Below are 12,662 nucleotides of genomic sequence, written 5' to 3'. Positions count from 1 at the left end.
TTTTTTATTATTTGATCATTTCCCCAGCCTATTTCTTGATTTTTAACCCTATGTTAAAGTTGAGCTCTGCTCCTGGGGTGGAGGAGGGACTGTCCCAAGATTCAGGTCTTTCCTGATGCTGCTTTCAGAGCTAGTTTTGGGAGTCTATAAGTTTTCAGTTCTTCCAGGGTGGTATGATCTAAGGAGAAGTATGGTCACTGCTCTCTTGGCCTATGCTGTGGTCTGTGAGAGACCACCAGCACTTTTTTCCACCCTGGAACTGTGACCAGGGTCTCCATTTTCTTGCAGCTTCAAGTATTGTTATGGTAGTGCTTGTCCTCACCCTGGGACTATGACCAAGGACTGCAATCTGCATCTGCCTATGAACAATGCAACAGAGTCCTGCACCCAGTGCCATCAAAGGGACCTCTGTAACCTCTTTCTGAACAGTTTTCCAGCCCCTCATCATCTGTGGTCTGAGAGCTCCAGAAGCTGCTGATGCCATGACTGATTCAGTCACCCCCAAGACCTGCTGCTAGCATGGCCTATGCTGGTACAGCCTGTGCTGGACTACCCCCCACTCCCACAATAGACCTTTCCTGACAACCTTCTAAGTTGCCTTGGGCTGGAAAATTATTTCACTCCATCCTTCTGTGGGTTCTGCCATTCCAGGATTCATTTTGAGGCATTACTTAAAGTTTTTTGGAGGGTAATTTGGGAGAGTTCAGAAGTCTCTGCCTTTTCTTCACCATCTTGGCTCCCTCAATGAGGATTTTAAAAGGGTAGTTAGAAGCAGTGGAGAGGGAATCCTCCTTACAGTTCTAAGACAGAAAAGAGTGCTTATGGTCACTCATAGACCAGAGCCCAGGCCAGGACAGGAGTAAACACCTCTCCTTTGATCATACCACCTTGGAAGAACTGAAATTTTATAGGTCCCTAGAAGTATCTCTGAAAACAGCTGTACAAAACCCCTGAAGCTTAGGACAGTATACCCTCTGCACTGAAAGCAGAGCCTTATCTTAACAAAGAGTTAAAAAGTCAAGTAATTGGCTAGGAAAATGAGCAAATATCAGGGAAAATAACTCAGACTAAAGAGTCTTATTTTGGTGACAAAGAAGATTAAAACATACATATACTTCTGGAAGACAACAAAGTCAAAGCTCTTGCATCCAAAGCCTCCAAGAAAAACATGAATTGGTCTCAGGCCGTGGTAGAGCTCAAAAAAGATTTTGAAAAGCAAATAAGAGAAGGAGAGGAAAAATTAGGAAGAGAAATAAGAGTGATGCAAGAAAATCATGAAAAACGAATCAACAGCTTAATAAAGAACACACACTGAAGAAAATAATTCCTTAAAAAATAGACTAACCCAAATGGCAAAAGAGGTCCAAAAAGCCAATGAGGAGAACAGATGTGGGATAATAGACCCTGATGGATTTAGTATTAAGTATTTTTAAGAGGAGCTGCTGAGAAAATGTTCTTGGGTGACTATTTATCCACTACTTAATTAAGCCTTGTGCCTTCCCCAGCTCTAAACAGCTTTCTATTTTAGGGTAGAGGGTCCCTATCTCCCTATCACCTTCCTACCCTAGGGCCAAGAATGCTCATTCTTCACGGATGGTTTTCCCTCTGACAGTCACCCAAGGACCACACACACTATCTTTTTGCAGAATCTTTACTAAGTTATTAGGAATGTGATTCTTTTTTTGTCCCAGAGGGTTTTTTCTCCTGGATTTGAGGGGCATTCTTGACATCTTCAGAGCAATAGATTTTCCATAGAATTACACATAGAGTTTTCTGGGTGTCCCCAGACACACCCTAACATGCCAGCAGTTCTCTTGCCACTGTGGGGCTACCTGGATTCCAGAAATTGTGAGGACGGCTTTCCCAGGGGATTGCTTTCTCCACTATATCCCTCAGTCTAAAACCCCCACTGTGATCCTCTTTTGAGGATGCTGATGTGATACTTATTGCTTCCCTTGTCCCAGTGATGTTTCTGTTTCTAATACCCTCAGGATGACAGTGATATCTACCCTCCTTCCTTCTCACTCCCTAAAGGTCCTCCCCATTTCTTCCTGTGGACTCTAGCCTACTAAAGCCAGATCAGGAAAAAAATCAAATAGTCTTTCCCCCTGTGTCATGGGAACTCACACTGGCTCTTCCACAGGTGGGTTCAGAGTCCAAGCTTGAGCTAAGGATCTTGGGAAATGTAATCCAATGTTTGAAGAAGCTAGGTTAGTTTTCCCAGAAAAGGAATGGAATCTATGAATCACGGTTTGGGGACTAGAAGAGGGCAGGATGAAGCTGCCTAGGAGGTTTTCAGTTGCTCTGCGTCAAGGAAAGGGTTAGCAGCTACAGGAGAGGGCAGCCAGAGAAGGAAATGGAGGCTGCTATACATGAGAATTTACCCTAAGTGCAGAGAAGCTTTAGCCATCCTTGCTCACTGATCTACCTATGGAAGAATTTACTTGGAAAGAATCCTAATAACTGCACCTACCCCAAAATGTTGCTAATACCTGGCGATTTTCTTCACTCTCCATTTCCCCCTGTGTTTTATCAATGCCTCACAAACTGACATTGCTTTCTCTTAAGTATTACTCTGTTCCTTTAGGCTGTTCTCACATGCTTCTTGTACTCCAGATAAAGAAAAGATTATTTTAATCAAGTATCTTGCTATAAAGAGTGGAGATGGGGAAATCCAGTGGTTATTTGATTGGGAAGATTTCCAGCCTGGCAATAAGAGATAGTCTGGGGACATGAAGAACTTTTGTGATTTTATTAATTGTTTGTGAAATAACGTCAGCTTCCTAATAGACAAGAGTTGAAGCTGTATTTGGGCTTTGCTTTTTGCCCCTGTACTAAGGAAGTCCTATTGGACTTGCTGTTGTGGCTACAGATGACTCAGTGGATGCCTGAGGGGAAAAGTTCTACTGCTTGCTACTCACCCATCCTGACTCTAGAGAAATAAAGGGGAAGAGTAGGTGTGGTTAAAGGAAGGTTCTACCCAAAGCCAAGTTCATAGGTGGAAATGGGTATAGTCTGGGAGAAACAATTTTGCATCCTTTCGTGGGAATTTAAGAGAGTCTTTGGGGCTGCTAGGTGGCACAATGGATAGAATACCGGGGCTGGAATCAGGAATTCCTAAGTTCAAATCTGAGATCAAACAATTACTGACTGTGTGACCCTGGGCAAGCCACTTAATGCTTTGCCTCAGTTTCCTCATCTGTAAAATGAGGTGGAGAAGGAAATGGCAAAGCATTGCAGTGTCTCTGCCAAGAAAACCCCAAATGAGGTCAGGAAGAGTAAGATGCGACTGAACAAGAGAGTCTTTCTCAGCCAAACTCTGCCCTCCATGTGCTGACAGCATTCCTTTCACTCTTCTAGCCACTTTGCCCTCCCCAAACCCCACATTGCTCAACCCACATTGGTATGGACTAGGAAAGCCAAAGTTAAAATTGTAAAAGGATAATCATCTGTTCACCAGCGCTTAGACCCTAACTCTAGCCCTTGATGGCAAAGCTCAGGGATAGGAGAGCAGGGTTCAAGTGGAAAGACGTTCTTTTTAGCCAAGGAGATAAGGTTTAAAATGTTATTTTGTATTTGAAGGTAAGAGGAAAGATTCAACTAAAACCCTTTGTAAAGTTTGTATTTTCGAAGAAAATTTTAATTATTTTTAAATTGTCTAATTAAGTTTTAGTTTCTTTAGTGTCATAAATAATAATAATGTCCTTTATGACTGGATTCAATAAATCTTCATGTTTTAAAAACTAAAATATAATTCCCTGGGTGAACACTCTAATGTAAAGTTCTGCATATGCCTATGAGAATTACAAGACATCAGAGCTAGAAGAGGCTTTAGAACATGATGCCATTGAATTGAGGTGCAGAGGCAGAGGGGAGGTGGGGAGGAAAAGAAAGGGTGGGGGATAAGGAAGCAGTGGCTACAGTGCTGCATAGCTAGTGGGTGTGTGAGCAGTGTCGGAGCACCTAGTGGTGGCCAATGCAGTGGCAGGAGCAGTGGAAGGCCAGGCTCGCGCCTCCGCACTCTATTGTGCCACGACCCCCGCCGATGACCCCAAGATCATGCAGCGACTGCTCATATCCAGCCTGGAAATGATGGTCCAGATTATGGAAAATCCCTTTGTTCAGAGCATTTTTTCAATTCCCCACCTGCTGAGATAGTTACTTATGGCCCATCCTCAAATGCAGCAGTTAATACAATGAAATCCAGAGATTAGTCAATGATTAACAATCCAGATGTAAAGAGACAAACACTAGAACTTGCAAGAAATCCAGCAACAATGAAGGAAATGATGAGAAATCAAGACATAGCCTTGAGTAATCTTGAAACTATACCAGGTGGAAAAAATGCTTTGAGGCTTTATACCCTGATATACAGGAACCAATCAATGATAAACGCAGCACAAGAACAGTCTGGTAGTAACCCATTTGTTTCATTGGTGAGCAATTCACCCTCTGGCGAAGGAAGTCATCCTTCCTACACAGAGAATAGAGATCCTTTACCTAACCTAACCCATGGGTTCCTCAGTCTGGTACCCAGAGTCCAAGGACCAGCAGTAACACCACCAGTTGGAGGCACTGAGACAATGTTAGCAGTAGCACTTCTGGCTGTACTGGACAAAGTAACACTGCCAAATTTGGGACCTGGAGTGGGAGCTGGTTTGTTCAACACACCGGGAATGCAGAGCTTATTGCAACAAATAACTGAAAATCCACAGCTTATGCAGAACATGCTGTCTGCATCCTACATGCAGAACATGATACAGTCACTAAGCCAGAATCCTGATCTTGCTGCACAGATGATGCTGAATAACCCCCTATTCACTGGAAATCCTTGGCTTCAAGAATAAAATGAGACAAGAGCTCCCAACTTTCTTCCAACAAATGCAGAATCCTGACACGTTATCAGCAATGTCTAACACTAGGGCGATACAGGCCTCGTTACAGATTCAGCGGAGTCTACAACTATTAGCAATAGAAGCACTACGGGCTCATACCAGGGTTCACTCCCGGCCTGGGGAGATTGGGAAACACTGGAAATTCTCCAGCAACTAATGTATCTAGTTGGGCACCTAATGAAAACACAAATCCACCATCAGGAACTACAGAACCTGCACACCAACAGTTTATTCAACAAACGTTGCAGGCTCTTGTTGGGGTAAACCCTCAGTTAAAAAAATCCAGAAGTTGAATTTCAGCAGCAACTGTAACAGTTCAGTCCAATGGCTTTCTTAAACTGTGAATCAAACTTACAGGTTCTAAAAACAATAGGAGAAGACATGAATGCAGCCATTGAAAGACTACTGGGCTCTCAGCCAATATAGTAACATTTCTATCTTGAAAAAATGTAATTTGTTTTTAATAATGGCTCTTAAATCTTTAAGCTATATGCTTTATTTCATTTTGACTCTTGAAATTTTGTCCTCTTAAAAACTAAACCAATGCAATTCATTTTAAGGTGGCATATAGTAGGTTTTTTGTTTTGTTTTGTTTTCCAACAGTGGGAATCAATGCTTTTTCACTCAAAGGTGTTGCACGCATCAAACACTTCTCTTTGTTCTGCATTTATTGTAATTTTTGGAAACAGATATCAGCTTTTACAGTTGGGTGAACAGGTTTTGTCCTGCAACTGTCCAATTTATTTGATTTTTAAACATTAGCCTGTGGTAGAATGTAGAATAAAAAGAATTGAAAAAAAAACAAATTATTTGATGCTAAAATTTGTGATACAATATTGCATATTGTGACTTAGACATGTATTTTTGCTAGCAGAGTGCCTTGAGATTTATACCACTTACTGAACATTTTTGTTTCATTTGTATAAAATACAGTATGCACAACTGAAACTGTGCATTTTGAGAAACATCCATTGCAATATAATAACTGAGCAGGACATATGTAACAGAGAGAGAGAGAGAGAGAGAGAGAGGACAATTAAATATCCCTAGTTGTATAGAATCTTACAGCCACTTTGATAAACATCTCTCAGAAAAATTCTATTTAGGCAACTTCATTTAAAATATAGGACTTCCGCTTCCAGGAGCCAAGATGGTGGAGTAAAAATGTAGTCGCTCTCACCCTCCCCTATCAACCTCTGAAAACCCAGAAAATATCACCCCAGAAAAAACCCTAGTACAGCTGAACCAGAAGAAAGATGGGGAGCAGCAGTATAGTAGCCCAGCAAACAGGTCTCCCAGTGCCTCAGCAAAAATAAGGGAAACAGCACTACGAAGGGCCCCAGGTGGAGAAGCACCGGCAGCATTGTCTGACAGGAGCTGAAGAAAGCAACCTAGAGGTGCCAGAAAGTTCCAGCCTTGTTGATTCCAGCCCAACACCAGGTAAGCTGTCAGAACCCTACAGCCTCCAACTGCCAACCAAGAGGAGATCCCCCTGGTCGAAAGAAGACCCGGGCTGACCTCCTTCAGGCAGGACCCTCGTGCTGTGACCCTGGAGTCCCAGCACCTCCAAACCTCCAGACCTCATCATAACCATTATGGGAAATTAAAAGATCCTGACTTATACACAGGAATATACTAATAACAGATGTCAAGACTGAATACTTAATTCTGAAATTCTAGGCCAAATAACTCAGTCTTATACTTACATCTTCCTATAGCCTCAGATGTTCCTGCATCAATCTATTGTTTAATAGATTCTATATTTATGCTTACAAACTTATGATTGTAGGAATTTGCCATGAAAGAACATAACTAAAGTAAGGGAACAATGCTTCCCTAGAGTCATGTCAACTCCAGGCAGAAGTTACATATATATGACCAGTTGCATTGAGCCAGACTTAAAGTCTGCCAGGCGTCATAGTGGGGAAATTGAGTCAGGAGAATTCTACCTCAGCCCTGCAGAAAAGTCGTTCTCCCGACCTTCCCATGACAACACCCCCCTGCAGCTCATAGATGCAGCTCACAAACCTCTTTGCAGGTTGCTGACGTCATGGGTCAGCAGCTCAATCAGTTCCTTGATAACCATACCTGGAGTTAGACTCAGAATAATAGTTCATTAACAGTCCCCAAGGTCTAAGATAGCAAATTCCCCTTATCAGTGTTTTCAGGTGGGAATATAGTTTAATTCAGGAACATCTCCAAAGTGAGCTCTAAGTAGTTTGCATAACTTCTTACACATGTTCTGATTCCTAATAACGTCCTGAGTAAAACAAAGTTTCCATTGAGATCATAAGTTGCTATTCTAAATAAATTTGCCTCTCTGTTTCTCAAGCTTATTTATTCCTTTCTAACCATTCTTAATCTGAAAGAATGAGACACTTTTAGGACTTGAATCCTATACATATGATAAGTTCAAACAGTAATTTTAACTATTGCTAGGCCATGGAATGAATTCCGATCACAACAGTAAGATCTTTGCTATTTACAGCTTATATGCTTTAGTATTAATCACTAGCCTTAGATCTCTGATGCTGCTTCCATTGAGACTATTTCTCTAAAAGCACCCAGTTAAGTCCAGTCCAAGGACACAACAAACCTAGGAATGAAACTCTAAGTTTGTAGTAGGTTTGGACATAATTTTCTTGAAAATAGAAATTTAGTAGGCCCTCTAAAAGAATATCAAAGATTTTATCAAAACTTTTTTTTATGAAAGTATCTCCCTTTCTCAAAAAAAGCTTACAATTTCCTAATTACCCTAAAATTCCTAATTACCTAAATTCTCCAGTCAAAAGGTGCCTATAAGAATTATGAGATTTTACAAAATCTTTTTTTTTGCATAATTACCAGGTTTCTTTTCACACGCACACACAAAATATTTTTACCAGTGCTTGACTTAACAATAACTCCAGATTGCTTAGTTAACAACTTTAAACTTCATAAGTGAAAGCCAGATAATCCCAACTAAAACTTCCCTTTAAACATAGACAAAACTTAGAAGCTCTCATTTCTTAAATTACAATATTTAAAAGGAAATGTTATGAAACAGGAACATATAGAATGCCCCAACAGCCTCGATTTATTCCTTTTCCTCTTTTCCCTGAAGGCACAATTAATTTAACAACATTCTAGATTATAAAAGAAATTGCCCTTCCAGCAACATAACTAATACAATTGCTTACCAGATTACATCATATAAGAAAATTCAGAAACAAGTAAGCAGTATATTAAAACTTGAAACAGACCCAACAAAAATCTTTCTTTCTTTCGGAACCCTTTCACCTGATCCAGCAGCCTCCAGGGACCATTCCCACCCCTATTGTCTATGCTAGCCCATCATTGTCTTTTTACTGGTAGCCACAATGAAAGGCCAGTTGATGGGATTATCCAGAGATTTGGCCATGTGGGAATAGAATTAAGGAAGGGTGGGAAATGGAGCCTAGGTGGGACCAAGGGTGGGAAGTGGTCTGGGGCCATAGGGAGGCAAGACAATGGAGGGGAGATTGGGTGTAGCCACAATGAAACACCAGTTGATGGGGTTATAGCCTTAGGGGAATGCCAGAGATTTGGCCATGTGGGAAAGTCCAGGGTTTTTCCTTTCTGGGGCCCAGATTCCAACCCCATCATTACCACAGGGCATACATTATAAAATTATTTCCACAATTGCAATAAACTTTGAAACGACCCATTATCAACTTAGATGGATGCACTTCTAAGTCACTTTGCACAGAAAATCATTCATCTCATCATTAATATGTTGAGACTATAACTAAACCACCATACATTTTTATAATAGTCAAAATTTTAAATAAAATCTGCTATCATAGTCTTATAACCAAATACACCTCACTAGGTATTTAACAATTTTCAAATTATCTCATCTTTATCACTAAAAGACCCACTGCAGGTCAAGAGTTACCTTAACACCATTTCTACCTCATAATGGTCCCTCAGATTTTACAATCTAAGAGTTTTAGAAACAAAATACAATTTAGAAATACAGTAATAACTTAAACAATAAACTTCAGATAACATCAATTGCATTTCCATATTATCACATATAGAAATGATCACTCTTATTACTCTTATTCCACTTTTAACTTTTAATGTTAACTAATAATGCCACATCTCATAACAACCATTATTATTATTTTTTTATAGAGCAGTAAACTTAAATCCAATCAGATCTGAATTTATAATCACTAATGATAAACATTTAAAAACATTTTTGTTTTAAATCCAATACTCTTGGCCCTTTAAAAGGAAATATTTTCCATAAATTTATATATTCCCTTAAAAAGACACATGGTGACAACTCCTGCTCTAAATTCTCCTTTTCTTTCCTACTTCCTTAAGGGAACTAAGAAAAAGTCCCCAGTCTTTTTTAGAAGCTTATCAGATAGAGCCACCCACCTGAGAATCTCAGGCTTCAGCAATTTGAATCAATGTTAACTAGATGGAATAAATTTTCTCCCCTTAGGCAGAAGGCCTCTAGAGTTCCAATAAGCAACTGAACAGCCCAGTTTACATAACAATATCCAATCACAATGAGCTGCAAAATTTTCATTTTCAATTATTCTACCCAAATTACACCCACCAAGGCCCCGGCAGCTTTGAACTCTGAAGGGACATAAGAATTGCAAATCCAGAGAAAAGCACTTTCCCCTGTTCTTTCTTGTCTTTCCCTTCACTTTCAAAAACTTGGCCAGAGTTAGAATGTAAAGAGAAAGAGAGAAATCTTTTTATTTCCAACAATTTCCAAAAGCTTCCAAATCTTTTACTCTCAAACCCTCTGTTCACACTGTTTGTGCAAATAGCTTATTTTCTTTTCTTCCTACCCAGACTCCTTTCATTCCTACATGTTTAAACTTTCTTGCCTTTCCTTCTGATGGACTTTGATTAAAGTCCCTTTAAAATTGCACATCTTATTTCTTTCTAATTCTAATCTGACACTTCAAAGATTCTTCTTGACTCGCCTTTTACCAATCATATAACCTAAATAATAAAGTATTTGTCTCTCTTTCTCTCTCCCATCCACCTGCTCCTCTGAGGCTGTTGTAATTAGGGAGGGAGAGGGGGAGAGAAAGAAAGAAAACATTTTTTTCCAAGTAATAAATCCAACTGCAGTCCCCACACCCCACAGGGTGTCAGACAACACAGACACACAGATAAATGACAAACAGAAACAAAGTTATGAAACAAATCCTGTTTATATTTTCTTGTCCTTTTTTTTTTTTGATGGTGCACTCAATTACTCAATTTGTTCCCTATATTTTTAGTAATTCATCTCAATCGCTAAACCTAACCCTTAAGGGGCTATCTTCTGGAATATCAAATGGCAGCTTCTGACCTGTTATTTTAGACTGTTCCTTGCCCATGATTCTCCTACTAATGAGCAACACACAAAGGAATTTGATCGGGAAAGATCGCTGTCATCCCCGAGTCAGAGACTGACTCAACGATTACAATTAATCACCAGAAGAGGTCACCCTCTCCCCACAGTCACCCGAGTGCTCCCTCAATGTCATCAGAAATTTAGCCGGGCAGAGTCACCTCAAAATCCCTAGTCAAAGACTCAGCAATTAATGAATTTGGTCGAGGGTTGTCGCCTTCCCTCCAGGTCAGAGACCTACTAATAAGGAGATATGAGAGCCGTTTACCTCCGGGCTGTATGCATACAACTTACGTGACTGATCCAATGCACCTTAATTGCTGCCTGCGGCTGGCCAACTTCACAAAATCCCGTTGCTGTCCTGAGTTTAACTTTTGTTCACTTTTTGCTTCCCTGAGCTCTCTCTTCGAGTTCTCACCCAAGCGGAGCGAAAGCACCCTAAGTTTGGCCTGAGGGCTGTTGGAGAAATCTCCGGTGGCACCCCAACCCTCATGGTCCAGATTTAGGGATCTCGCTCACAGATGGGCAAATCTCGGTGGAACCTCCAAAGCTGTCTGGTACAGCAACTATAACACAATTAAATTCAGAGACTTCTCAAGGTGGAAGCAAAAAGTTACTCTTTATTACAATCTTGGGAGAAGGGGCGTCTACTGCTCCAGTACACTGCCAGCAGGAGAGAGGCGAGGCACAAAGGACAAAGCAAGGTTATATATCTTAACGCAAACAAGAAGCTCCCACCCCACCACTATCCCTTACTCCCATTGGCTGAGAGGCGGACTTACATTCTAGGCCCGAAAATCTTTCCCTTTTCCATTTGCTGGGAGGCGAGCTTACATTCTAGGTGCAAACATCTTTCCCATTCCCAAAGAACAAGGAAACAGGGTATAGCCAATCCAAACATACATGTCCTTATTTAGTATACTTGATGCTGACATGGCAGTGGCAATCAGGAGGGAGTTTAGGGCTGAATTCCTATAGGTTTAGGTAATTTAAACTTATGGCCTGTTCGTTCTCTCAGATCCTAGCTCTAGTTTGAGAGAGAGTCTTTTCATCACCACCCTGAGAAGTCTTCACAGAGGTTATATCATTCAACAGTAATATTCCATTATATTCATGTGCCACAATTTCTTTAACCACTCCCCAATAGATGAGCATCTAATTTGTTTCAATTCGTTGCTACCACAAAAAGTGCTACTATAAATATTTTGATGTATGTGGGGGCTTTCTTTTTATTAATGGATTCCTTGGTGATACAGAGATTCTTTTGATTGGCACTTTGTTTTCTGTGTTCAGAGGTTCTGGGCAGTTTTTTTTTTTAATATTATTTCTTGCATTATGGTGTTCAGATTTTTTTGACTTATATTCTTCTGAGAGGCCTATAATTCCTGGTATAAACCCAGGAATGGAATACCTGGGTCAAAGGATATGGACATTTTAGTTGCTTTATATGGTCAAACCTCAAGGCTGTTTTGACTTGAATTTCTCTTATTATTAGTGAATTGGGGTATTCTTTCAATTGGCTATTAATATTTTGAAATTCTTCTTGCGAGAATTGTTCAGATACTTTGATCATTTATCAATTGGGGAATGGTTTGTGTGTGTGTGTGTGTGTGTGTGAGAGAGAGAGAGAGAGAGAGAGAGAGAGAGAGAGAGAAAGAGAGAGAGAAATTTGTGAATTATTTATATATCTTGAATACCAAACCCTTATCAGAGAAATTTGATACAAAGGTTTTTTTCCCATTCTACCTCTTCCTTTTTCATCCTAGGTGCACTCATTTTGTCTGGGCAGAAGCTTTTCAGTTTCATATCATCAAAGTTATCTATTTTATCTTTTGTAATTGCCTCTCACTTTTGTTTGGTTAAGAATAAATCTCCAACCTATAGCATAACTGTGAAAGGTATATGATCTGTTTCTCTTCTAATTTTGTTTTAATTGTATGATCTTTATTAAGGTCATATATCCCTTTACAATGTATTGTGGAATACGATATAAGCCAGGGGTGGGGAGCCTGCAGCCTCGAGGCCACATGTGGTCCTTTAGGTCCTCAAGTGCATCCCTTTGACTGAATCCAAACTTCACAGAACAAATCTCATTAATAAGGTCACACCCAACAACCTAGAAGGCCACCTGTGGCCTTGGGCCATAGGTTCCCCACCCCTGGCAGCCACTCTGCTATTGCAATCTGAGCCAATTTTTCCTTTTAGAGTTTGGCTCTCTAGGGCAATGACAGGGGGAGGGGGAGGGGGAGAGGAGTCAGGCTACAGAGTTGTGCTTTATTGCAAGCCCAGACACTTGTCCTGGCCCGTTCCCTCTGTTCCTCCACTCTAATTGAGTTCTGTGCAGCATCAAACACTGAGACAGGACTATTGCGGCTTCA

General features: G+C 40.5%; 1 pseudogene; it reads left to right on the top strand.

Annotated features, from left to right (window-relative positions):
• Positions 1–519: 519 nt before the first annotated feature.
• Positions 520–10,737, top strand: LOC114030248 (annotated as a pseudogene).
• Positions 10,738–12,662: the final 1,925 nt, after the last annotated feature.

Source organism: Vombatus ursinus, unplaced genomic scaffold (assembly GCF_900497805.2).
Source record: "Vombatus ursinus unplaced genomic scaffold, bare-nosed wombat genome assembly UNPS02014948.1, whole genome shotgun sequence".
In the NCBI taxonomy this organism is placed as follows: Eukaryota; Metazoa; Chordata; class Mammalia; order Diprotodontia; family Vombatidae; genus Vombatus; species Vombatus ursinus.
The sequence above is the reverse complement of the archived record's forward strand: the minus strand, read 5'-3'. Positions and strand labels throughout refer to the sequence as shown.